The sequence below is a fragment of the Lissotriton helveticus genome, chromosome 2_1 (genome assembly GCF_964261635.1).
Source record: "Lissotriton helveticus chromosome 2_1, aLisHel1.1, whole genome shotgun sequence".
NCBI lineage: Eukaryota > Metazoa > Chordata > Amphibia > Caudata > Salamandridae > Lissotriton > Lissotriton helveticus.
This window is the reverse complement of record NC_136059.1, coordinates 943,101,697-943,129,628: the sequence shown is the minus strand read 5'-3', so window position 1 is coordinate 943,129,628 and position 27,932 is coordinate 943,101,697. Positions and strand designations below refer to the sequence as shown.

At 49.0% G+C, this 27,932-nt stretch overlaps 1 protein-coding gene and 1 pseudogene across 1 annotated transcript in view; one reads left to right on the top strand and one right to left on the bottom strand.

Moving 5' to 3' along the window:
* The window catches only part of ERCC6L2 (ERCC excision repair 6 like 2), a 1,215,137-nt gene that overhangs the window by 404,009 nt on the left and 783,196 nt on the right, over positions 1-27,932 (top strand). The window lies entirely within an intron of this gene.
* Positions 251-27,159, bottom strand: LOC144819121 (mitotic checkpoint serine/threonine-protein kinase BUB1-like; annotated as a pseudogene).

Sequence of the window (27,932 nt, the reverse complement as noted above, 5' to 3'; positions counted from 1 at the left end):
TCTGCAACTCCCAAAGCTGCTGTAGAGCTCGTTCAGATTGACCCCGTTGCTTTCTGCAAGTATTGTCGAAATCTTGGGTGCTTAACTGACTCAGATGCATGTTTGAGTTACACAGTTATTTAATACATTTCAAAACCTTTAAGCCAATGTCTTCTGCAGGAAAATAGTAGGGAAGAACAGGCCTATATCGTGCATCCACCGAGAGAATAGCATTTTCATAGTTTGGCACGGAGAACAAATCTGCTCATTGTCAAGAGTGCTTATTTTCCATGAGCAATACCAGTAATCTGCTGCGAAGATACTTTATCTTGCTAGCATACGTCTCTTAAAACACGGCGACAAGTTTTTGCCAGAGTTCTTTCAAAGGCGATGGACTATAGGAATCTGGTATATTCAAGAGGGTGCGTCTAGTATCGCCATGGTTTCCCAGTAAGCATCTCAACACACTGAAAGCATGAGGTTTCACACTTTCCAGTGAACACAGTTCTCTTGGACAAGAGGTGAAGGTCAATGCTTTGTCCCAAGTCTATGAGTGCCATGCCGTGAGAAACAAAATCTAAGTTCCAGTAATCGTTCTCCACTAAACGCTCGCCAAGAACAAAATGATCTGGTTTGATATCTCCGCGAATGACCCCAATGCTGGGCAGCTGCTCTACTATATATTGAATATTGATGGCAAAGTAGATGGTAAATCCCTGTAGCATCACCTTTTTGCTGAGTTTCTTGTTTAAATTTACAGCATGCAATAAGGATCCAAGGTTGTAGAGCTCTCCAACTAAAACACTTCCTTTTTTGAAGAACTGAGCAATAGTAGAAAGTAAAAAAAGATGGTGCAGGGCAGGTGGTAGTCTTTATGTCAACTGTGTTCCAATATAGAACTCCCAAGGCTTTGCAGGCTTTTGTATCTTTAAGATGACTTTTGTATTTCTTGTTTCATTTATATCCATAACAGATGCTTGATAGACATGAGCAAAAGCTCCCTCTACAAGTAATTGATCAACATGAAACACTTGATTACCTAGTTTGAGTTCCAACTTCGGTTTGATAGCAGGAAGATTTGATGACCGCTCATAGTAATCAGGCATTAAGCTCAGTGTCTTTAGCAGTCTCGCAAGAGGGCGGTTTATTATTTCTTCTTCCCAAGGGTGTTTAGTAATTATGTCTTCATCTTCTGCAGCACAATCCACATTAGTCACGACACTGGTGAATTGATGCAGTACAGTATTTTCTGTTTGGGTACCAAGATCAGAAAGTTTGCAGGCTGGCAAGCGATGTTCTATCTGTTCCAAATGTGTTTCTGGAACCTTCCCAATCCTAGCTTCGTGGTTGAACCCAGGGAATGATGCAACAGGCTGCGCACTCAAAAACAGATTTGCTCCTGAAGAGGACTTAGCTTCCTGGTTTTTGCTGCCTGAGCCAAGGTATCCTCTGAGTAATCAAAGATCATATGCCACCAATTGTCAGATACAGCATTTTCTGTAGTAGGGGATCTCTGTGTATAGTTATGATCTAGTGAATAGTCCCGCCCATGTGCGTGGACCCCGGAGCAATCAAAAATAATCTCTTAAACTGTCTTCATTGCAGTCCTGCATAGACACTTAAGAGAAAATTAAAGACAATAATGCAGCCTGTACCTACAAGGCTACACTGTCCAGTACTTCAGCTAGAAATGCCACGGATATAACACCAATAACATATTTAATACAATTTGTCAAGTTTCACTCATGGAGAAACTTTCCTCCCCTCACCAAATCCTTGGAATGATAGAGAGGAAGGGATGGACAGACAAACTTCCATAGGCTGCCATTATGTGTCTGGAAAAGGGATACCATGCCTTTAGGGAACTCTCTAGAGACCCTCGGTATCCCAGCATGCACAGCCCCTTCCTTTTACTTTCAGATCTTTTTTTCCGGCTCCTGCTAGCAGGACCCTGGAGCGTTGAGCTCTCCCTTTTTGGGTGTTTTTGTGTAATTTTTGACACTTTTGAAGTGTTAGAGTGCGTTCACTCGACGTATTTTTGCTTCTTATTCACTTTACTGGAGTTTTCTGGTGGTTTTGGCCGCTCGTTTGTCAAATATGCCTGCCTTATTTGAGAAATGCCCAGAGTGTGCCAGGAAGAAGGCAAGATCTGATCCACACAGGGTGTGTATCCTGTGTCTCCCTTCTTCTCATGTTCCTGGGACCTGTGAGATCTGCCTGCAGTTTTCCAGTAGGACCTTAAAGGACCGAGAGAAGATCAGGCTCCAAGGACTGGAGCAAAGAAAGCAGCAAGGTCAAGGTGGGTCTGGGCAGGAAGGGGCTTCTTCCTCTGCTCGTGCTGCGGCCTCTGGGGGGCTCCCCAGTAAGGAAAAGTTCAGAAAATGCCACGGTCTCCGTCGGCGTCGATAGCCTCGACGTCGGCGTCGAGAGGAATGACCACGGTCTGCTCCCCTTCTCCCCAGGGCTCTGGATCGAAGCGACGTCTACGTTCGACGTCGAGTCTCTCAACGAGGTCGACGTCGAGGACTGCTTCGTCGTCAAACCATCATTGACGCCGAGAGGGTTCAAGAAGGCGCACCGTCGTTCACCATCGACGTCGACTCGAGGTCGAGAAGGAGATCATCGACGTCGAGAAGGAGATCATCGGCGTCGAGTCGCGATCTTCGACATCGAGACGACGGTCATCGACGTCGAAAAGGCGCTCAGCGTCAAGAAGGAAAGCATCGTCCTCCAGGAGGCGTTCTAAGGCCAGGACTGTGTCCTCGGTGTCCACAAGCCCACGGTCGCGGCAGCGCCGTCGCTCGGCTACCAGGGGTACGGCCTCTAGGTCCCCCCCTTCAGGTCAGGCAAAGAAAAGAAAGAGAGGGGAAGAGGCTCCGGGCTCGGAGCACTCACAAGTTTATTCGCCCTCCAAGCTGAGGTCACCTACACCTCCTCCGTTACCCAAGGACCCTCCTCAACGTAACCCGACGCCTCCTCCGCCACCTGTTCCTCCTCATCGTCCTCCGCCTCCTACACCACCACCTCCTCCGAGGTCTGTCTCGTTACCACATCTCCCGACGACGCCTACGGGGCCACCGCGACCTAGACTCCCGTTTCGGCCTACACAGCGCCCTCCGCTACGGCCCTTGGACCGTCCGAGGCCGCGGAGGTTGAGATCTCGCTCCAGACGGAGGGATAGATCCAGGAGTCGCCGTCGCTCTTCTACAAGATCCAGACGGCGCCACAGCAGGGACCGGTCGAGGTCCCGCTACACGGATTCCTCCAGTGCCAGGGACTATTCACCTACCCTTTCCGGACTCCCCTCGGACGAGGGTGTCTCCAGTAGACGACATAGTCTCCTACCAGGACGTGTTAATGCGAGGGGTGACTAAGCTGGGCATCACGCTCACTGTGCCCGCACCATTGACTTCCGTCATTTTCGAAACTCTGCACAAGAAGCAGTTGTCTCGCCCTTTGCTGCCCTTGGTGCCTGTGCTGGTGGAACCTGCCATGGAGTTGTTCCTCACTCCTGCGGCTACGAGGTCGGCACCTTCAAGGCTGCAGAAGAAATATAAGGCTCCTGACTCGGACCCAGCATTTCTTCGGGTGGATCCCACGCCTGACTCGGTAATTGTGACGGCAGCAAGAAAGCAGCACGCCACCACCCCATCATCGACAGTGCCTTCTGACAAGGAGAGCCGCTGGATGGATTCGGCAGGCAGGAATGTTTGCGGGACGGCCTCCACATCGATGAAGGCCGCGAGTGCCTCAGCCCTGTTGGGACGTTACGATCGGGCTCTGTGGGAGTCCCTCCAGCAGTTTTCGGAACACCTACCCTGGGAAAAAAGGGAAGATTTCCAAGAGATCCTTGCAGAAGGTCTGCTGGTTTCCAACCAGGTGATAAGTTCGGCTACAGATTCTTCCCTCTTGGCAGCCCATGGGTACTGCCATGGGGTCAACCTGATAGAATAGAACAAAACAACTGCCAATTCTGAGACTGACTATACAAATTTTTGTAATAGTTTCATGAAAGAAAACATGAAACTCTGCTTTACAGATTGCAACTTAGTCACAATTTATTATTCAATCTTCATTTAATTTTTCAAATATTTTTTCAAAGAGCAACATATCTTAGTTATGCATTTCACTACATAAAACCACAAACATTTTACAGGAAAAACTGATGAGGACACTGTGAAAATGGGGTCAACCTGAGGCGCCACGCCTGGCTGCGTCTTACATCCTTGAAGCCCGAGGCCCAGCAGAGAGTTGCTAACCTACCCTTTTCGGGCGAGACCCTCTTCGGGAAACATGCGGACGACGAGATGGCCCGCATGAAGGCGGAGGCGGAAACCCTGACGGCTGTCGGGTTGGAAAAGCCTAAGGAACAGAACAAGACCTTCCGCCCGTTCCAGAGGCGGTACGGGGCGCAAGGCAGAGGACAAGGTCGACAGGCTGGACAGCAACAACAGCAGCAGCAGTTCCAGCGGAAACCGTTCCAAAAGCGCCAGAGGGGCCGAGGTGGTCAACAGTCTTCCTCCGCGACCAAAGGCCCAGCTGGGTCTAGGCCCTGAGGTACTTCTTCACCCTCATCCGTTACCCGCTCCGGTGGGGGGAAGCATTCAACATTACCTGGCAGAGTGGAGAAACATTACTCAGGACAAGTGGGTGCTGAATATTGCTTGCAATCGATACAGTCTTCGTTTCACCAGCCCGCCTCTAGCAATTCCACCAGTCAGCTTGCTGTTCCAACTGCGCGAGCTCCAGGCGGAGGCCGATACCCTGTTAAGAAAAAGGGCGATAGAAGACGTCCCTCTGTCTCAAAGTGGAAAGGGTCTTTACTCACGCTTCTTCCTAGTACGGAAGAAGGACAAGAACGAGTTCAGACTCATTCTGGATTTGCGACAAGCAAACAAGTGGATTCGCAGGGAAAAGTTTTGCATGCTGTCTTTGCACCAGATTTATCCTCAGCTGCAGAGAGGAGACTGGCTGTGCGCGATAGATCTGCAAGATGCGTACTTCAATGTGCCCATTGCACAGAAACATCGGAAGTTCCTGAGCCTCCTCGTCGGCACCAATCACTATCAGTACACCGTACTACCGTTTGGACTGAAGTCTGCACCCGGGACTTTTTCGAAAGGCATGGCTGTGGTAGCAGCGCACCTGAGAAAGAACAAGGTGTTTGTCTACCCGTACCTGGACGATTGGTTGATCAAAGCCTCCACCTTACAGGAAGCGCAATTGCACTTCAACAGGACGGCCGTCCTGTTGAACCGTCTGGGGTTGCACATAAATCTGTCCAAGTCTGTCCCGATTCCTGTGCAGTGCCTGCAGTACTTGGGAGCCTCCATCAATACGCTGTCGGCAAGCGTGTCTCCTTCGGAGGAGAGACGCTTATCCATCCTTCGGAAGGCTCAGGCTCTCATACCTCCTCCATCTACAACAGTGAGGACGGTGTCTTCTCTACTGGGATCGATGGCCTCTTGTATCTTCCTCACTCCGCACGTGCGCCTACAATTGAGGCCGCTACAGGAATGTTTGGAGGACCAGTGGGACCAGAGGAAAGGGTGTTGGGGCGACCGGATTCAGTTGTCTCTTCACGCCCAACTGATGAAAAAGGGTTCAGGCAGATCAGGTCGTTTACCCCTTTTCTAGGTTTGCCCGGCGTTAGCCGCTTCTCACCCAACTCACGATTACCCAAATAAAGAGGCAGGTGCTGGAGACTGGAAGGCAGGAAACAGGAGTTTATTTCCGACGGAACAGAACACGTCAAATCAGACAACAGGGTATCTTCTCGAGGTGCTCTAACAAGTTTCTCTACGGCTCCATCTTTTATACACAGGTTTATGATGCACAAACATTCCTTATTGCAATAAAGACACTTTGAAGTACAAAAAGGGCATGTTTGGGACCCCAGCTCCAGGCCCATTCCCATACTGACCGCTCTGATGTTGTTTTCCCCTCCCAAATGTGACATGTGATTGTAATCTGCAGCCGGACATTCCAACAGGGCACGAGGGCAGGAGGGGGTGGTCAGATCTAAGGTTGGGCGGGCGATAAGATCATGTTTCGCTATGCGGGGCCGGAGGGGTACATCCACGAGACCTAGTTTTATGATGTGGGACTGGGTCGAGAGCCAGGTGTGGCCGGGGGGGGGCCGTCAGAAGAGAGGAAGGGTGTTCCTGGGAGGGATGCGGGGGTGTCGGTCAGGTCTAGGGGTGTGAAGGCCTTGATTAATCACCGCTCCTCTGATGTGAGGCGAGGTCCTACTGTAGGAAGCAATAAACTGCATCTGTTGGGCTAGGTGATGGCCTGGGATCAGGCCGGGCAATCGGGCAGGGAGGAAGAGGTTACCAAAAGGGCCCGTTCTGTGAGTAGAATGAAAGAGCGAGGGGGCAGGGGTCCAGAGTGGTGACAAGGTCGTGTTTAGCGGTGCGTTTATGGCCCGAACAGGAGAGACCGGGGGCTGTCGGGGCGCGGGGTGCTTGCGGGGCTGGAGAGAGAGAGAGAGAGAGAGAGAGAGAGAGAGAGAGAGAGAGAGAGAGATGATGGCTATCGGCAATGGGCAGGGAGGTCATGACACAAAGATGGCTACTATCTATGTTCGTGATGGAGCCTAAAAGGGAACAAGATGGCGGGGCCACTGTTTCGTGACTTTCTTTACCTTCAACAGTGGCGAGGGTGAACACAAATGAACGCCGCTTATGTACATATACATTTTGTCATTTTCCACAGTCGCCGCTTTTTACATAAGCTAGATCATTTCCGTGTTTATCGTACATATAGTCGTGTTTAGTCAATGAAGTAGCGTTTGTCAATATTGGTAGACTTATATATAACCGTGTGTAGTTGATGCAACATACGAGGTGGAATACATATAAATTTACATTTGTCGTACTTAAAAGTGACCGATGAAACATTTTACAGGCAAAAGTGATTGCGGGAGGATTTTAGTCCGATACAAGCAATTAGTCAAGGGGTGTAGAAAGTTCCGAAAAAGGGGGGTCTTCGCCATAGTGTCTTTATTAGTAGCGAGTCATCACTGGTAGGTTCTGGTAGTTCGTTTTCTTCCGTTGGCGCTGTTGAGCACCGGCGGTGGAGCTATAGGTCCAGCTCGGGTCCTTCTTTACACGTCGCAGGGTGTGATCTGTCCTTTGCCGTTAGGCCACAGTCCTGTTTCCTAGCTAATCTCTCTTAAGGGTGCCTTATGCTGGGCACCTGCATTTCTTTCTCGGAGTCAGAATCCACGTGGAAAGGATAGAAGGGGTTTTGTCGGATAATCGAGGGAGGAGAGGGCGGAGTGGGACCGGATCTTTGAGACGGACCAGGGGAGCAAAAGGGTGATGCGCAGGCAGGTCCATCAAAGGGGCGGGGACTTCTGGCACGCGTGGGTCAACAAGTAGAGGGCTTCAAGGCAGCCCCCCATTCCTTGGTTTCTGCGTTTGAGAGTGGTGCATCGTCCCGCGTCCCGTTGCTCTGCGGCTCCATCTTAGGTCGAGGTCACACGCGCCTCACGATCTGTGGCCAGGCTGTGCGTCACGTCCAGCCCCTCTCCTCCGGTGGCTGTGTATCCTTGAATGGGTACAAAACAGGTTTTAGCGAACTGGCAAGAGAAGGCATTTATACATTTCAATTCCGTCCCAGATCTAGGTAGCTGGGGGTACGTTTCATCGGTCACGGTCAGAAGTTATCACTGTGGAGTATGTATACAGGCGTGTCTACTGATTTTGAACTAGGTCTATTTGGCGTTCATTCATGTCGCATGTGGCTTTCTGACCCTAGCCCTGGCAGTCTTTTATCATCATGAGAGAGGGGTAGAGGCTAAACACTCTTTTCTCGGGGAGCAACAGTTAAGCAGGGTCATCAGTTATACCTCGAGTTTACGGAGCTGGGGTCAAGCGGGAGGAACGGGGACGTTTTGGACATCCGTACTTGGGTGCGGAGGGGTGGGGCAATCTGGGCCTAGGAGATCGTGTTTCTAACGAGCTGAGAGCAGAAGGCCACTGACGTATAGTCCTCCTATAAAAAGGGCCAGATTAGGGGGACATCAGTCGTCTTACCTGTCCTTTCCTTATAGCCAATTCGAGTTCTGTCATTTTTACAGAAAAGGAGAGGTAGTAACATGGCAAATTACAATTGTTTTAGTTTCTGGCAATTTTGTCGATCACCTTTGTGTTCGAAAAACCAATTAGGCTCGTGCCGGCGGGGCACAACATTACCACACAGAGGAAGAGGGAGCAAGGGTCGTTCGCATTTTAAATGAACTATTCGGTACACGTACAACATGAAGGGAAAGGACGAGAGAGAGAAACGTGTACAATAATAGGCCATTTTGATGCGCACAAAACACAAAACAGTAGGGGTCATATTATATAGAAACACAGACTGAGGGACAACGTAAATCCATATACCACGTACACATGAATTCAGGCGAGGGGGGGTACATGCATTTACATACAGAATTCAAGACAAAACATAGAACAGTACTTGGCCAAAGACATTTCCTCCTGCATGCTGCGCATCCTTAGTTTCCTATTTAATTCGCCTGGCTGTCTTTTGCTGTTCGTCTCTGTTGCAAATACTTATACTTTCGTCAATTGTTCGGGAACTATCCTGGTCGGGCTAGTACTTACGGTGGAATCTTTGAATCATTTTTAGCGGACGGGTATCCAGGCCAAGGCAACGGAGGGTGTTAGTTGGGGGAACAATGGGCAACTTCGAGTTTCATGGCGTAAGAATCTACTCGTAGGTGCACGTCATTCTTGGTTGCATTATTAGAGAGATGGTCGTTTCTAAGTAAGGGTGCGTTATATCTATGACTGTTCATCGTGTATAGGTGCTATGTTCAGACCCCTTTTTCCCCATTCCATCGGCCGTCCAATCATCACTCAAGTCGTACAAAAACATCTCTCTTATCAGGTCAACGCGTGCAACGTATATCCAGTCGAGTTACACACATTCGGTCATACACACATGCATTCATATCACCCAAATCCGCGTTGCTTAGGTCTTCTCCACACTTTAGTTGATGTTCTGATGTGACCTGCAGAAAGAAGGGGAAGAAGAAGGGGTGGGGGCGGCGTTTAAAGACACATTCGCGCGCATAAACCCAAAAGGCTTTTTACTTACTACGTATTTCGACCTATCTCCGCGGGGTGCAGTCCCTTCCATCTCGGCGTTTTAAGCCCCGTGGGACTGGTGGTGCGGGAGGCATAATCATTTATGGACTGCACATTGCATAGATCGCCCATGTGTGGTATTGCGGATCTTGTGTGGGGGGGGGGTCGAAACAAAAGGGCAATCAGGGTAAAGTGGGTGAACTCGTGTTCTTCTTCGAGGAGTCGGGGTGGTCTACAGTGGTACCGGGTCTGGTTTAGGGGTATCTGAAACAATTTCCCTGAGATATGTGGCATACAAAGTAAAACAGAACATCGGGACCTTTATCGATTGCCTTAGGTTGCACAAAAGTAAAAAAAACACACGCAACAACTTGGATCGTTCACATTTTCAATATTTCTAGGTACTTTGCTTTTTAACTTTTCAGTAATCGACTTGCTTTATTTCGCCTATATTTTACGTAGATCGGAAACAAGGGCTATGTATTCAAAACTTACCAATCCAAAAGCTTACGACTATTTGTTTGTCACAAAATCTTTATTTTAAAAATGTTGACGTACAAATGCAGGCCTACAACCACGTGGGCCAGCCACGGGGCAGACTGGAACTGTACATGAGGGCATATTTATCTGCGGAAAACATAACCGAGTCGGTGGTTGTTTTATTTCATCAAGGTACGATAAGTGCAATAAAATCATATCGAAAATTCATTGTGGGTAAGTACCATCAGTGTCAAAAAGATTCGAACTTTCAATAATACTGTAATCAATGATGCGTCAGAACTTAATATCAAATTCATTGTTCGAATGTTCAAGCAATACTCATCCCCTCCCGCCATGTGCTTCAAAACTGCATACATATCTCACGATATCAAGTCTGAGCATCCGGAACACAACGGGGAATCGTGAGTTTCGTTTGTACCGGCGCCATTTTGGGTGGGGTCAGGCGGGTCCAAGTACAGTCAAACTGTCTCTACCAACTCGTGGTTGGGCCAGAACTTCTTTTCGGCAGTCCAGAAGTTACGTAAAGGGGCAACAGAAGGGACCGGTGACATGAACCATCAATCAAAGAAAAGGGTGGGGCAACAATCTTTCCTACCGGGTCGTACTGATGTTCCACCGGAACTGATCAAATCGGTAGTCTGCAGTATCTTGGGTCATTCAAAACTGAGGCTGGCGCCAGCATGAGGGCGCCGACGTCTCGTGGTTACGTCTTGGTCGTTCTGCGGGTAATCATGGCAGTCACTTCCCATCGGTGGCGGTTGGGGGCCCGCGGAGGTCGAGGGCCCTCCGCAACTCTCGTAGAATCTTCAAAGCTGAGGAGAACGTTTCTGAACGGAGGACTCATTATTCTAGTTGGCCAGCGACCAGGCCATCCTTGCACGCCAGGTTCGTTCCTGCAAGGTCGACCGCCATTTTTAGGAGTTCTGCAGCTACCGGCAGTCACTGGGTCAAATGAGCAGACGGACTCCAGCCTGTTGGGTGAGGCGTCGTAGCACCGCCACAGTGGACGAGACCCTGCTGGGTGTGTGGAGCGTCCCTATACTGCAAGAGTGGACGAACCCTTTGCCGGGTGTGTGGAGCGACACTGCACCGCAAGAGTGGACGAACCCTTTGCCGGGTGCGTGGAGCGTTGGGGGTGCAGCTGAGGGGCCTCCACCTGGGGAGGCGGGAGAGGCTCGTCCGCGCCGCCTCTCCCACCCAGTGCACCCCACGGCGTCTCGCTGACATTTGTTATGGCCGGACCAGGCGATGAAGAAGAGGGGGGGGTCGGAGGCATATGCAAGACATCTCCCCCCCCCCCGTGGCCTGTAAGGCGCCGGGAGAAGAAGGGAATGGGAGGACCAGTTCATTCCGGGTCAGGCCCATGCCTTCGGCGGCCGGCCGTTCTTTGCCACGGCCCCAGGAACGGGTCCCTTGGTTCATCCCGGGGACAGGCCTTGGCGCGTGGTGTCGCCTCCGGGCTATTCGCGTAATGGTTCTCCACCCCAGGCCGCCGCCGACGGCTTTTGTAGACTTTCTGACGCCCAAAAACCTACTAGAAAGTAGCCCAAAGTAGCCCGACATTGCTACTTTGGGGAAGGAGGGACAGGAACGGCGTCAAGCAGACGGCGAAATGCATTGTGGGTTTGTTGTTGCAGCCGTTTGCCGTGTAAATAGTTGTTTAATATATTTTTGTTCAAAATAAAAACGTTTTAACCTGTTACTTTGCTATAGTGTTGTATATTTCTAATATTTGCCTAGGGTTTGTCGTTAATTGGGCGGGGTGGTCGGTGGAGCCGAGCTGTCTCGCAGTCATCATGGCGTTGAGTTCGGTTTTCCTCACTAGTTTCATACTTCCTGAGGGGTTGTTCCTAATGTTTCTATTTCAGTAAGGTTGAAAAGAGATCTCATCAGTGGCCTACTGACTTTACTCGATTCCTTTTGCTTTTCCTAATGATTCTTATGTTCTTTTATTTTCTAGCACGATACCGCGGTTAATCCGCATTTTCTTTATATATGTCCTTTTTATTAGGGGTGTCCTCCGGTGGAGCCAGATGGTCTACCTTTAATAAATGGTCCGGGCTGAACCAACTACTGAGCAATGGGGGGGGAGATAGGCATGACGGGTTACAACGGGGACAAAAGTCAGCACTACCTATCCTTCACTACTTTGCGGAGACTAGGTAGAATATTTCTATTCTACAGTATTCGCAAATAGGGAATACCCAAAGAGAGAACCAATTCCAACCAGTCAAGTTCGGACAAACAATCAATCAAATGAGGAATAAAATAGGCGCGACGGGTTACAACGGGGGCAAGAGCCTGCGCTACCTACCCTTCACTATCTGCAAAGAGAGAGATCTTCCTGTTCCTCTCTGTTTGTAGGCAGAGAAGATCCTTTCCAAGAACCAATTCCGAACGATCAAGGTCCGGTCAAACAATCAATCAGTGGGGGATAAAAATAGGCATGACGGATTACAACGGGGGCAAAAGCCTGCGTTACCTATCCTTCACTATCTGCAAAGACTAAACAGAGTATGGCGGCCCTGTGCTTGTTTGCAAATAGAGAATGATCCAAAAAGCACCAATTCCAAAACAATAAATGCTTGGATAACAATCAATCAAATGGAGAGGGAAGTAGGCGCGACGGGTTACAACGGGGGCAAAAGCCTGCGCTACCCACCCTTCACTATCTGCAAAGGGAGAATACTCCTATCCTTCCCCGTTTGTAGACAGAGAATCTCTCAGGACAAAACAATCAAAATGCGTAATACTAGTATTTTCCAATGACAATAAAACAATCAATTCGCAATTTGTCGTGTTTCCACGACCTTACCCGGACCGTATGGACGGTTTCTCGTCTTCCGTTTCCAGCGCCCGATCGTCCTCTATTCTCCGTAATTGCTGTGGCACTCTTGATGGTTCCCAGTCAGGACCGTAGATCACTCGAGAGAGGTCTGTTCGGAACCGGTGAAGTTCGGATGATCGGCTGCCAGACAAGGGTCTATCGGGCAGGAGCTCTTCCCGATCGTTGCAGTCGTTCACTCTGTCGTTGGGACCTCTCTCACTGGATCCACGTGTCGCTGATGGGCCCCACGCTTGGGACGCCAATTGATGAAAAAGGGTTCAGGCAGATCAGGTCGTTTACCCCTTTTCTAGGTTTGCCCGGCGTTAGCCGCTTCTCACCCAACTCACGATTACCCAAATAAAGAGGCAGGCGCTGGAGACTGGAAGGCAGGAAACAGGAGTTTATTTCCGACGGAACAGAACACGTCAAATCAGACAACAGGGTATCTTCTCGAGGTGCTCTAACAAGTTTCTCTACGACTCCGTCTTTTATACACAGGTTTATGATGCACAAACATTCCTTATTGCAATAAAGACACTTTGAAGTACAAAAAGGGCATGTTTGGGACCCCAGCTCCAGGCCCATTCCCATACTGACCGCTCTGATGTTGTTTTCCCCTCCCAAATGTGACATGTGATTGTAATCTGCAGCCGGACATTCCAACAGGGCACGAGGGCAGGAGGGGGTGGTCAGATCTAAGGTTGGGCGGGCGATAAGATCATGTTTCGCTATGCGGGGCCGGAGGGGTACATCCACGAGACCTAGTTTTATGATGTGGGACTGGGTCGAGAGGCCAGGTGTAGCCGGGGGGGGGGCCGTCAGAAGAGAGGAAGGGTGTTCCTGGGAGGGATGCGGGGGTGTCGGTCAGGTCTAGGGGTGTGAAGGCCTTGATTAATCACCGCTCCTCTGATGTGAGGCGAGGTCCTACTGTAGGAAGCAATAAACTGCATCTGTTGGGCTAGGTGATGGCCTGGGATCAGGCCGGGCAATCGGGCAGGGAGGAAGAGTTACCAAAAGGGCCCGTTCTGTGAGTAGAATGAAAGAGCGAGGGGGCAGGGGTCCAGAGTGGTGACAAGGTCGTGTTTAGCGGTGCGTTTATGGCCCGAACAGGAGAGACCGGGGGCTGTCGGGGCGCGGGGTGCTTGCGGGGCTGGAGAGAGAGAGAGAGAGAGAGAGAGAGAGAGAGAGATGATGGCTATCGGCAATGGGCAGGGAGGTCATGACACAAAGATGGCTACTATCTATGTTCGTGATGGAGCCTAAAAGTGAACAAGATGGCGGGGCCACTGTTTCGTGACTTTCTTTACCTTCAACAGTGGCGAGGGTGAACACAAATGAACGCCGCTTATGTACATATACATTTTGTCATTTTCCACACAACAGTCCCTGAGATGGTGGTGCTCAGCAGAGAATCTCCTCAGAGGGGTTCCTTTCCACAAGGACATCCCGACTCAGACTATCGTTACGGATGCGTCTCTCCTGGGCTGGGGAGTGCACTCAGACCATCTACAGATTCAGGGAACGTGGTCTCCAACAGAGTCCACTTATTACATCAATTTCCTGGAACTCAGAGCTGTTCAGTTGGCACTAAAGGCCTTTCATCCGTCCTTCCAGACCAACTCCTTGCTTGTGCAGACGGACAATACGACCACGGTGTATTACCTCAACAAGCAGGGGGGCTCAAGAATGTGCACACTGTCACAGGAAGCGCAGGTGATCTGGCACTGGCTGTTAGCCAGAGGACTGACGATAACGGCGACTCATCTGCCAGGTGTGCAGAATGTTCAGGCGGACGCACTCAGCAGGTTGCTTTACGAAAACCACGAGTGGGTCATAAATGACGAGGTGCTCGACGACATCTTCGCCATGTGGGGCACTCCAGAAGTGGATCTATTTGCCACCGCCGAAAACAGCAAATGCCGCGACTTTGCCTCGAGGACTCTGCCCGGGACTCTGGGGAACGCGTTATGAATCAGCTGGTCGATCAGCTTTCTGTACGCTTTTCCACCCATTCCCCTGATTCCGGCGGTGCTCATCAAGCTGGCCCTATCCCGGGCGCGGATGATCCTCATTGCGCTGGAATGGCCCAGACAGTGGTGGTTCACGGACCTGGTTCACCGGTCGATCCTACCTCATCGGTGGCTGCCATATTGGCTGGACCTTCTCACGAAGTTCGGGGGGCAGATGGTGCACCCCAACCGCTCATCGTTGAGTTTGGCGGCCTGGCTCCTGAGATAGTGCAATATGGCCACTTGAATCTTCCTCAGGATTGCATGGACATATTGAAGGAGGCTAAGAGGCCATCTTCTAGGACCTCTTATGCTTACAAGTGGAAGAGATTCTGCATCTGGTGCATGTCTAAGAACTATGATCCGACGACCTGCAAGGAGGATGTTATCCTTCCATACCTTCTGCATCTAGCTCAGTCTGGCCTTATTTTCCATTCCATTAAGGTTCATCTGGCTGCATTGACTGCTTACAGAAAATGCCCTTCGCAGACATCCTTCTTCCAGATTCCTGTGATTAAGGATTTTTTGGAAGGGTTGAAGAAGGTGTTCCCTCCTGTTCGGCTTCCTTCGCCTTCATGGGAACTGAATGTGGTGCTGTCCAGGCTAATAAAGGAACCTTTCGAGCCTATTCATAAGGCTTCACTGCAGCACCTGTCTTGGAAGGCGGCGTTCCTCGTGGCCATTACATCGGCCCGCAGGGTTGTGAAATTCAGGCATTGTGTTACGCCAGGAACCTTATACTGTATTTCATGCTGCTAATGTTGTAATGCGTACTCACCCTAAGTTCCTTCCCAAGGTGATTTCTGATTTTCATGTTAATCAGACTATAACTTTACCAACATTTTTCCAGAATCCTTCCACTCCAGTGGAACGGTCTCTTCATTCCCTGGATGTCAGAAGGGTGTTGAAATTCTATCTGGATAAGACCAAGGGTATTCGTAGATCAGACCAATTGTTTGTCAACTATGGGTCGGTTAGGACTGGTCTGGCTACTTTGAAGCAGTCAATCTCTAGGTGGATTGTGTCATGTATCCAGCTCTGTTATCAGAAAGCGAATAAGACCTTAGCGGGTAAGCCTAAGGCTCATTCTACCAGGGGCAAAGCAGCTACAACAGCTTTGCTTCGGAATGTTCCCATAGCAGAGATCTGCAGGGCGGCCACTTGGAAGTCGGTCCACACCTTTGCTAAGCATTACTGTCTGGACTCTGATGCCAGGGCAGATGCTCAGGTTGGACAGGCTTCGCTGCGGAATTTGTTCGCACAATAGTGGTGTTGTCTATTTTTTCTCCACCGCCGGGTTGTTTTTGGATGGGCTTGCCATTCTATTCACTAGATTATGACTATACACAGAGATCCCCTACTACAGAAGGAGTAGTTTCTTACCTGTAACTCCAGTTCTGTAGTAGGGGTATCTCTGTTATAGTCATAAGCGCCCGCCCTCCTCCCCGGTGGAGAAAATGGTACTGTGATGTATGCTACAGGCCTTGCTTTATGCACCTTCAAAAACAACTGAAAGTAAAAGGAAGGGGCTGTGCATGCTGGGATACCGAGGGTCTCTAGAGAGTTCCTTAAAGCCATGGTATGCCCTTTTCCAGACACATAATGGCAGCCTATGGAGGCTTGTCTGTCCATCCCTTCCTCTCTATCATTCCAAGGATTTGGTGAGGGGAGGAAAGCTTCTCTATGAGTGAAACTTGACAAATTGTATTAAATGTGTTATTGGTGTTATATCTTAGGCATTTCTAGCTGAAGTACTGGACAGTGTAGCCTTGTAGGTACAGGCTGCATTATTGTCTTTAATTTTCTCTTAAGTGTCTATGCATGGACTGCAATGAAGACAGTTTAAGAGATTATTTTTGATTGCTCCGGGGTCCACGCACATGGGTGGGACTATTCACTAGATTATGACTATAACAGAGATACCCCTACTACAGAACTGGAGTTACAGGTAAGAAACTAGTCCTTCCTATTCTCTAGAATCTGCCCTAGTTGCAGTGTTATTCTATTGAATGGTGTAGATGAAACCTGAGCAGCTGCAGATGCAAAGTCTCCAGAACAATTGGGATTTGGTGCTAATGTCTTATCACGATAATAATACACGTGTTATCGGTTAAAAAATCTATAGTAGGATAATGAGCATTTGATTTCTGTCCAAGTTTGGATAGAGCATGTTGTCGCAAAATTTGTATTTCTGGTATGTTTTCTTTCTTCAATAACCCGTTTTTTTTAACAGAAACGCCATCTTCAAATATGCTGAATGGAGGTTTAACTGTGGTGACAAAGTTCTGGATGCCCTAGACACCTTTCCCTTTTAAATCAAAGTGGTTTCTGCAGAAAGCCTCTAGGTCTAGAATATTCCCTTTATCCAAGTCTAACATATCACCTTCCTCCATATTAGCAGACCTAGGCTGTACCTGAAACATATCCCATATATAACCAAGCGCTACCCTTGTGTGTACAGAGGGTGATGGCTGCACCTTTGATGGAGTCGCTTGCACCAAACCAGAGAATGTCTTTGGAGTAAAATGTAAAGAGTTTCCAAATACTAGTGAAGAACTGCCAGCACGAGGTACTGTTGCTGCAGCAGCTTCATCAGCCTTATTCTCTTCCACAGTTTACTAGTTCCCCTTGAAACATTGCGGAAATTGACTCACTTACTTTATCAGAAAGACTACATGCTGCGAGGCGGCGTTCCGTCTGTTCAATGTCACCGATGGAGAAATGGCCAATCACATCCGGGCAATCAAAGACGTGCTAGATTTGCTAGCCATTTGCAGGGCTTCTTGCTGTGAGCTCTGCTCTTGAATTGGACTTAGCTTCCTGGTTTTTGTAGTCTGCATTATTTTTTCCCCAGTTGAATCGAACATCTGCCTCATACTGTCATTTTTTTTAAACTATTTTATTGGTATTTTGCACATTTACATAGGTCACTTGGCAATATTGTTTGCGTTCACATACATTTTATACATTCTTTCTTACAGTGAATATATTGACGATAATGTAAAAATGACAGTAAATATCACGTGTAGGATGTAGGTCTTTATGTGTATCTGATGGTTTTGTTGCTTGTTCTATTATGGTGCTAGAGTGTACGTTCTTCCTATGAGTTCCGGTCTGTAAACTACCGGTGTAGTTACTTAACCATTAACTATGGGTCAAACTGAGGTCGGGTAGAGGGGATTGGGTTGCGTCCAGGTGGGTGCATTTTATGTGGTGGCTGTTATGCCGTTGGTACGATGAAATTAGGTGTGTGGGGGGGGGGGGGGTGCAGCGGTCTTTTCGGGAGTATTCTGTGTGGATCTCCGGGGGTTCAATGATGGCTGGGGGTTCAAGTAGGGCCTAGTGGGAGTGTTTCTGGACGATTGTGCTGCTGGGGTCTGGGATGCCGAGGGTGGCTAGCTGTGTGTTGCCCGCTGTCTGAATTGATGTAGGAGCTGAGCTCATTCTGTGGATATGAGGCGCTTACGTAGCCCCCTCACCTCTTCGTGTCTAAACGCTTCCTCCTCTGCCGTTCCCCATTTGTTTACCGCTCCCACCCAGGCTGCCAGTGGGGACCCTGTCGGGGCCCACCTGTGCATAGCTGTTCCTCTTTTTGACAACAACATAGCTAGCGATGCAAAACGTCTCCGGAACACTCCCAGTGTGCTAGCCTTCCATACATTCATTGTCTGTTAAGCCAGTGACGTCCTGTAATGTCTTGTGTATTGAGCTTCAGTACGGTTGTAGTATAGGGCAGCTCCAGAACATATGTTGGAATGCTGCCTCGGGAACCTGACATAGGGGGCATGAAAACTGCGCGTCTGGGTATAAGCGGTGGAGGCATGCCAGTATTAGATATGCACGGTGCAAAATATGGAATTGTATGTTTTTGAACCGCACGTTTCGGGATTCTTTCTTGGGATATTCTACTGCTCGCTCCCACTGTTTGTTGTGTAGGGGTCACCCTATCTCCTCTTCCCAGGTCTGTTGTAATAAGTTTAGTGGCTTGGCCATGAGTTCTCGTATGGCTTTGTACAGCCAGGTTACCAGATGCCGGCCTGCATCCATATGGAGGATAGTATGTAGTACGGGGTGTGTTCTGGGTTCGCCTTCGGTCAAGTCCCAGTGCACGCGGCAACTGGAAACGATTTGTTTATGGATCAGGAATGCCCTCGGGGTGGCCCCTGTCCTCCGCTAGTTGGTCGTATGGACATAACTGTCTATTCTTGAATAAGGATTCTGTCTCTAGAAGTAAGTTGTCGGTCCAGGCCTGTAGCATCCGTGCTGTGTAAAATCTCTCACTTCTGGGCAGTCCAATCAGGGGCAACAATAGGGAGTAGATAGGTATATCTGAGGACATGTGATGTATCCTTTGCATGCATTTGCAGGCTATTGATACATGCAGTGGGTATGTTGGCTTGAGTTTGGTGCCTGGTAGGAGCAGTCGACGAATTGCTGGTAGTGCTATGCACCCGGTCTCTGTAATGGTTTCGCCGAGGTAGCGCTCCACTGTCCAGTGGGAGAGCCACTAAAGTTCTGTCGCTAGGAAGTGTGCCTCAAAGGATGGGGCCCCCAGCCCCCACAATCGGTCGGAAGTTGCAATTTGGCCAGGGCAACCCTGTGTCAACCAGTGCCCCAAACAAGGGAACTAAGGGCCCGATGTAGGTGGCCCAAATACCGGTCGGTAACAGTGAAATTCGGTAAATTTCACCGTTACCAACCGGTAATTAGGCATTGGTGATGTAGGGAAGGATGTAAATACTGATTCCTTAATACCGATTCCTAATTGGCCTGGCGTTTAAGGAATCGGTAATACCGATTCCTTAAATGCAATGTAGAAAGCACATAAGAGTGCTTTTGGGCCTTAAGGAATCGGTAATTACCACCAACTTCAAGTTGGTGGTAATTACCGAATTACTTTAAAAAAGCACTTTCTTGCTTTTTTTAAAATGCCATGAGGCACACATGCATGCCCTTAGGGCATGCATGTGTGCCACATGTGCACACATGCACATTTCAACGGTGCAACAGGGTGTCCTTTGGACACCCTTGCACCCTTGAAATACCTCCTGGTATTACCGATTCGGTAATACCGAAACTGTAGTACCGAATGTCTTCACATTCATTCCTATGGGCCTCCAAGCCCATAGAAATGAATGGGTAGGTATTCATTATTACAGAATCTCAATTACCGATTCGGTAATAACGAATATTAAGAATTTGGTATTTTTCACCGAATTCTTACCTACATCTGAAATACCGATTTCTAAATACCGAATCGGTAAAATTCGGTATTTAGAATTCAGTATTTCACTATTACCTACATCGGGCCCTAAGTAGCGAGTCTAGTTCCCAGAAAAAAGGAACGGGGGAATAACTGGGAGGTTAGTAAAGTGATATAGCAATCGGGGTACTATTATCATTTTAGCCAGAGCCACTCTTCCAATTGGTGCCAGGGGGAGGGTCTTCCAGAAAACTACCGCCGCCCTAATCCCTGCCAATGCCTTGTGATGATTGCCCTCATATAAGTCCGAGGGAGAGTGGTATAATTTGACTCGAGGAGTGTGCGCGCTCTAAGTGAGATCCCAGCCGCCCATGTTGATCCTCTGGGGTAAGATCTGGGTTCAGTGGATAAATCATGGATTTGGCCCAATTGACCCTGAGTTCCGATGCCTCTGTAAATTCTGTGAGCGTGATCCAAATCGGGGTCAAATATGCCATGATATCTCGTACATACAATAGCAGATCACCTGCATATAGCGATACACTATGGGTGGTACTGGCTCTAGGAATGCAACAGGCCTCCCCCTCTTGGCGGATACAAATCTCCAATTACTTTACCGCCATGGCAAACAACGAGGGGGAGAGGGGACATCCTTGTCTTGTGCCCCTCCTCACCTGGAAGGGAGCTGAAATGTATTGTCCTATGCGCACTCTAGACGTGAGTTTCGTATATAGTAGTTGTGTGTATGCTTATAGGGTAGGGCATATTCCCGCCCGGCGGATAATTGCAAAAAGGTATGGCCATGTGAGGGTATAGAAAGCCTTCTTCATGTCCAAGATCAAGCAGACGGCTCTGCGATGTTTGGTGCTTGCTCTGTCCTGGACATGGAATAGTCCATGTATGTTTTGTGACTTATTTCTACCTGGGATGAATCCTCATTGGGTGAATCAGTGCCGGGAGAATAAAGGCTTATTGATCTGCTAATATTTTCCCAAGGATTTTGCAGTCCGCTGTCAGCAGCATTATGGGTCTGTAGGAGGCCAGTAGTTTTGGGTCGCGATTCGGCTTCGGAAATGACACCAGGAGAGATTCTCTGAGTGTACCTGGGAGTTCGCTTCTCTCTAGAGCGTCACCGTACATGTACGCTAAGCGTAGCGTCAGTAGTGAGGAAAACGTACTGTAGTATTCTATTGGTAGGACTTCCAAGAGCTTTGTTATGCGCCAGGGATTGAATTGGGTGGGTTATATCTAGCTGATGAGATTGTTGTGTCTTAGGAAGATTTGCTCGATATTGGTATTTGGGCTATGATTAGGGGGTCCAGAAATCATTGCACTGCTCTGTGGCTTGTCTGCGTTGGGCTCTTGTATATGCCCATGTAGTAGCCATAGAAAAGTGGCAGTATTCCTGCTTGTGAGTGGACAAGATTCCCTGTAAGACCTATTATTTCTGTAACTGGCTTTATTTCTGTGTCTTTGAAATTGTATCTACGTAAGTCCAGTAGAGCTGCTGCATATGGTATTTTGGCCACTGCTACATGGGGGGGGGATGTTGCGTCTGCTGCTTTGGTCATGGCTGCTAGGTTAGTTTCTGTTTCTATTAGTGCATGTTCCAGGGTTGTGAAGTAGTCCCGTATGCTGTTCCCTTGATTGTGTCTGAACACGTCGTCTGTCAGATTCTCTCGTGGTAGTCTCCAGGTGGGTACCGGGGGGTGTGGAGGCCGCCACCTGAGGGTTAGGATGTGTGCATCATGATTGGAGAGAGTCTGACCCAGATAGTCTGACTGTTGGATCGTGGGAACTATTGTTGGAGAGCACAGGAAGCAATCTAGTCTTACCTGTAGATTGTGAGGAATCGAGTGGCAGGTGTAGAGTTTGGCGGTCAGATGCTGATTTCTCCTTGCGTCCACAAGTGCCCAGTGAGATACCCATGACCGAAAGCTTTCTGTATGTGGGCTAGGGAAGATGGGGCTGGGGGGCGGGATCTATCTAGGGTGAGATTCAGTACACAGTTGAAGTCGCCCCCTACAATCCATGGTATGGACGTGTGTTGGGATAGGACCCCTGAAAGGTGGTCCCAGAACTTGTCTTACTCCGTGTTTGGGGTGTATATGCTGCCAAGAAGCACCTGGTGACCTTCCAGGGGCCCCTCTTAGAGTGCCTATCTCACTTCTTTGTCTACTGTTCTCCGTAGTTCCTGAAAAGGGCTCCAAATCTTAGCTCCTCTCAAATAAGCTGAGTATGTCGTGGCACAGAGGGTGCCCCGCCATCGTCTGTGCAGGTGCTCCAGCTCATGCGCTGTGAGGTGAGTTTCTTGTAGCATAGCTATTTGCGCATGTTGCTGCTTAATGTAGGAGTAGATGGCATATCGCTTTCTCGCTGTGTTCATGCCTCTGATGTTTAATGTGATGAGACTAATGTCTGTCTATGGTCATGTTGGGGTGTCTGTGAGATTTGAAGTGAGGCGTCCAGGGGGCTCTGTGGAACCTGGCTTCCCCCAACCTCAAATCGGCCTATGCCGTGTGGTCGTGCTGCCCACCTGTAATGTGATTCTGGTAGTGGGGTTGGGGATCCGATAAGGGAAGGAGTAAGAAAAACTGCAAGGGGACTTGGTCCCAACTCTGCGGCCCTACCACACCTGGTGGTACGTCCAAATTGAGCATTATGTGAGTACTTTAGTGTGTTGTTGTAGGGGGGTCGTGGTCCATGCACCCGGTGTGTGTGGCAGGTGTGGCCCGCTTTAGCAAATGGGCTCAAATGAGTGGCCAGTTGATCCCCAGATGTTCCAGTGTCGTGCCATCAGGCACCTACTAGTTGCGGAAATGTTATGGATTTGTCTAGCGGTGAGTTTGAAACTAGGTCAATGGTCCGGCTTAGGGAGAGAAAGATGTAAGCATTGGGAACATTCAAGCAGTTGCCAGAGTCTTTTAGATGAGTGTGTCCGCTGTCTGCGGGGTCACCAGCGATGGGTTTGAGTCCCCCGTGAAGTATTGATATCACTCAAGTCCTCTTCTGATGTGAAGATGTGTGGGCCTCTTTCCCCTTCCAAGCTCCCTTTGTTGGGCTCAGTTCCACCGCCGCCTGCAGCGCATTACGGCACTCCATGATTATTTGTTTGAGATCTGGGGGACCTCCCAACGATGTCCGGGATCAGGTTCCTGGTTGTATTTGGGATTTCTTTATTTGCCGTTGTTTGCCCTGGGGTTCTAATGCGTTTTGTGAGGTCTCTCGGGTTCCCTGGCCTTGTAAGTGTTGTTCCGCCCACCAAGAATGAGGTGCGTAGTCCTCACCGCTCGGGAGTAATCCAGGAATAGCATGACTTGTTTGTCCTCCACACCGTTGCGTCCATTCTGCCTGTCTGCTCTCAGCACCGCTTCCCTATCTTGGTAGTGAAGGAGCTTCAACAGTAGTGGTCTATGTGAGCACCCCGGGGGTGGTCGCCGCAACGTGATCCGGTAAGTGCCGCCCTACCCGGACCTTGCCCGGACCTTGGTGTCGTCTCTCGCTGGCAGTGGGTGTTATTGCCTGGATGGGGCCATCTTCAGGTGTCGTGTGCTGCCATGTCTGGCATGGCTCCCAGCTTGTCGGGCACCTCTTCTGCACGGAGCGCTCCTACCCGTATATCGGGTGCCGGGTGTTTGTTCAGGGACTCCCTAGCAAGAACTCCTTTCCCCCGTCTTATTTGGGGGCTTCACCGGCACAGATGGCTGTCAATGTGCGGGCCTTTGCACGGAGCCTTAGACAGACGCATCACCCATCATGGCTCACTTGGCAACGCCCACTGCCTCATACTGTCACATATAACATTCGGTCTAAAGAATGGCATTGTGGACAGTGGAATGGTCCAAATCTATATGACCTCAGTTTGTATTTAAGATGTACTTGAAGAGATTTATGTAGCTAAGGCTGTAATCGGATTATGTCATAGCTGTTAATGATTATCCTTGTGTATGATAGTATACATAGGTCCATTTTATCATACACAATGGATACAATTGTTAAGGATGTATTTGCAACCTTCTTAAATGCAGCTTGCCAACGTCTCCAAAGATTCATATAGTGTTACGTTTTTTAGGCTGTTTCCAGGTAAATCAATAAGTTTGTTGCTTCTATCTTTTAGAATTTCAGCCCATGTCAAGGTATTCAATGTTTCAGATAGGGCCGCCATTAATCTATCACACAATTTAAAACAGGCGGGTTGACATGCTGAGGGCAGTATCATTAGGCCAAATTTTTGTCTTACCACTTGAAAAGATTTCCGGGCAGATGGAATCGTTGACTGTAAACCTTGCAAGTAACACTGTTCAGCAGTGTGGCATCTTTTTTCAAGTTAATTACTTGTGGGTTTTACAAGGTTGCCGGCTTTTTTAGACTTTAACCAAGTTTTAGACGATCTTACTGCCCTTCTTTTTTCTTTTTCTTTTCTGCCAGTATGATAAAGTGTACAATTTTATTATTTAACAAAGCACTGTCTCCATGTATATATTGGATGTTAAAAAGGGGTCCCTTGGGCAGTAATAAAGAATTATTAGTAAGTGCTATATCAATAGATTTTTAATAAAAACAGACGTTATTGATTCTTAAAACATCTCAGCAGTTCAGCAATGTTCAACATGATAATAATTATGCACTCGTTTGACAGCGTATCTAGTATGTACTAATCCGAGTACTACATGGTCATAACTCATGTTGCGTCTGAAACCCCCTGTTCCCCCTCCCCTCCCTGCGAGTCGCAAGTATGGTGGTTATGTCTTAGGTATGTGGGTGCAACCATGGCTAATATGGGCTCGTTCTCAGTGTGTCGTCCCGCTAATTTCGTATGTATGGCTATGAGATCTGTTTGAAAACGCAAACGTCTGGGCCATATGGGTGCTGTCTATGTTCCTATGTCAGGTACCGGGCCCTACTGATTTGCCCCTCCCCTTCTTCCTGAATCCCTTTCCCTGGGCGCTCCAGGTCATGCATGAGAACCTCCCAGGCTCTGGTCTCCTCTATATGGTGTAAGTCCCTTTTGGCCTCCCTCATCAGTACTCGTCCTTCGGAACCCGCCCATTTCAGGAGTATTTTTTCTCCAAGTGACGAGGCTAGGGCCTCTCGGTGTTTTCCAGTTTCTAGTTATTTTACGCTTTGCCAGCACGAAGGCCAGGGCCTGGAATTTTCTAGTAACTTTAGTTTTAGCTGCATGGGGAAACAATCCCAGTAAGCAGCGCTCCGGTAAGCAGAGGATCTCCTTATCAATTACCACGGTCACCAGCTGTACCACCCCTTCCCAGTATTCTCTCGGATGGTAGCAGGACCAAAACATGTTCTTAATATGGACTTGCGCTTCACTGCATCGCGGGCAGGCCTCCTCCTCTACCTGGAAGTTTCAATGAATTCGCTCAAGTGTCAGATAGGCTCTGTTTAAAACATAGTAGTTTGAAACACGCGTTTCGGGATATCTTAGAATTTCCGGCCAAGATATTGTCCCAGTCCTTCTCAGGGATTAGGGGGTCTAAGTATTCTTCCCACTGAAGTCGGAGTGCCTACGGCGGGTGTAGCCCATCTGGCAGAAGTGCTCTGTATAGGCAGGATATTGCTTTAATGACTCCCGCTGATAGGGCCATATATATTACCAGCTCCGTTGCGGCGGGGGCTCTATGGAGCCTGTTCTCCAGTGTCTACGAATGGCCGCTGTTACAGCGCTGTGTAACAAGAAACGCCCAGAGTTGGTTTGAACTCAGTTCTAACCACACTTCTAGGTCCTGCCAGTAGCCTCTATGGGGTAAGGCTTTTAGCATATCTATCGGGATATCTGGCGATACGGTACCCTCACCCCCATTCGCTGCAGTCCCCGGGACCAGCATTTCGTCTGCACCTTTAGATCCTGGGAGTCGGGTCAGGCCAGTCTGCGTACTCTAAGAAACACTCGGGTCAGGGCGCCCCTAGAGGGGATGGTCAGTTCTGGGGCCTCTGCTCGCTGATGCCCCCGGCCACGGCCCGTACCAATCACTGCAGCTGGGCTGCAATGTAAAAGTCCAGGGCCGCCAGATCGCCATCTGTTATCGGGCGCTGCAATGTCATGAGGACGATCCTACACCGTCCCGAGCTTCCGATGAAGGCTCGGATTTGGGAATTAAAGTCTCTAAAGAAGGCCGCAGAAAGCCATACAGGTAGTATGTTAAAATAGTACAACAGGTGAGGAAGCGCTATCATTTTGAGCAGAGCAATCCTGCCAGCCACCGAGAGCAGCAGTGTTTACCAGAAATCCATGGATGCTCTCAGCCTTCGCAGGGCTCTCCCTATGTTGTCTTCGTAGATATCTGGCCATGTATGGTATATTTGGACTCCTAGGTATGGAAGACAGTGGGGCTCCCAGCGTAGTCTCGCCAAGTCCCAGGAGGACATCCTGCATGGGTCACCAGGAAAAGCAGAGACCAGCTCACTTTTAGGTCTGACATGAAGCCGAACCTCTCTAGCAATGTGTGGGCTCCCGTCAGGTCCTCCTCCCTTCTCTCTAGGAAAAACAGCAGGTTATCAGCAGAGAGTGCTATGAGGTGGTAAGTATTTCGGACTTGCAGCCCTCTGTAGAACTGCCCTGTTCTTGCTGCAATTGCAAGTGGCTCCGCAGCCAGGGCAAAAAGAAGAGGGGAGAGCTGGCAGCCCTGTCTGGTGCCGCACCCTACTGGCCACCCTTGTGATATAAGTCTCCCAGTTCTCACTCGAGCTGTGGGCCTAGTATATAGGAGTTTGGTCCATTGAATAAATCCTGCCACATGCACGCCACAACTTCATACAAGTAGGGACATTGCAGGCTACAAGTAGGGCCATTGCAGGCTATCGAAGGCTTTTTCTATGTCCACCTCCAGGTCGTTTCCGGGGCTTCCCTGTTTGCTTCCAGGACAGATAAGAGACGTTGTGTATTCCCTGCCCTATTGCGGGAAGAAATAAATTCAGCCTGGTCTTTATGTATTAGAGTGGTCATAAAAGACAAGAGCTAGTATTCGGCTTAGGATTTTATAATCTATATTTAACATTGACAGCAGGCGGTATGGCGTTTTGTCATGGGCCGGTTTATTTAGTTTTAGTACAGTGACTATGATGGCCTCTCTGGTTGTGTCTGGTAGGCAGGTGCTGTCGCGGGCCGTCCCGTAGAGCGTAATCAAGTGAAGGACCAGCTCCATAGAATATGTGGAGTAAAACTCCGCCTGGAACCCGTCTGTGCCCGGTGTTTTATTCTGTGCCATCTGTTTAATAGTACCAAGCACTTCATGAGAGGTTATGTCTCCCCCCCAGGGCATCTGCCTCCTCATCCATTATCCGTGGGATTTGGAGGCCGGTCAGCCAAGCGTGTGCTTCCTGCAGATGGTTAGCGATAGGGCTCACGTAAAGGGCCGAATAATACCCTGCAAATACATTGTTAATCATCTCTGGGGCATATACTCTGGATCTCTCCCCGTCCTCCAGGTCTTGGACAGGAAAGCCACGCTTGTTGGGGTTGGCCAGCCACACCAGTCGGGCACCTGATTTATCCTGTTCCAAGTGGATCCTGGAAGTGTACATCCGGTATTCAAACCATCGAAGCCTCTCTACTTGCGCTGCCACTTCCTGCTTTGCTTTCTTTTAGGAGAGATTGTCGGAACCCTTTGTACTCAGTAATGCAATGACCCCTCAGCACAACTTTAAAGGTCTCCCATTAAGGTTGGGGGTTGGCCGCAGAACCAGCATTGTCGGCGAAGTAGTGAGTAATTCTGATCCTAATCGTCTCGCGGAAGGCCTTGTCCTCTAAGGATTCAGGCTTGAGTTTCCATGTAGGGATGGAGGTTCTGGGGCGCGCACACTGGAGGTGGAGAAGTACCGGGTTGTGGTCTGAAATGGTACGGGACAGATGTTCTATATCAATAATGAAACTATGGATATCAAGGGTTGAGAGAAATAAGTCTAAGAGAACATGTAGTTCATGGAAAGTAGAAAAATAGGAATAATCCTGATACAACGGGTGTTGGCGTCTCCAGGAGTCCAAAAAGACTGATTTGTATATGGCTGGGTCCAAACTGGAATGGCATGGTGAGCAAAAAACGATGGATTTAGGCCCAGATCTCTGTACTGGGGTGAATGTATGACATTGTTCTGCATTCTGTCCATCATTTGTTCTTTTTGCATTTGTCTCCAGGAGTCCACCAGGCCCCATTGCTGTTGCCTGTCAGAGAATACTCTGGCCATGTAGGTCGTCTGGGTGTCCCGCAGTGGGGAGTGCAAGCGATCTAGCATAGTGTTCTACACGCAATTAAAATCACTCCCAATAAGTGCCGTTGTTGTTAGCCATGGAGCCAGGT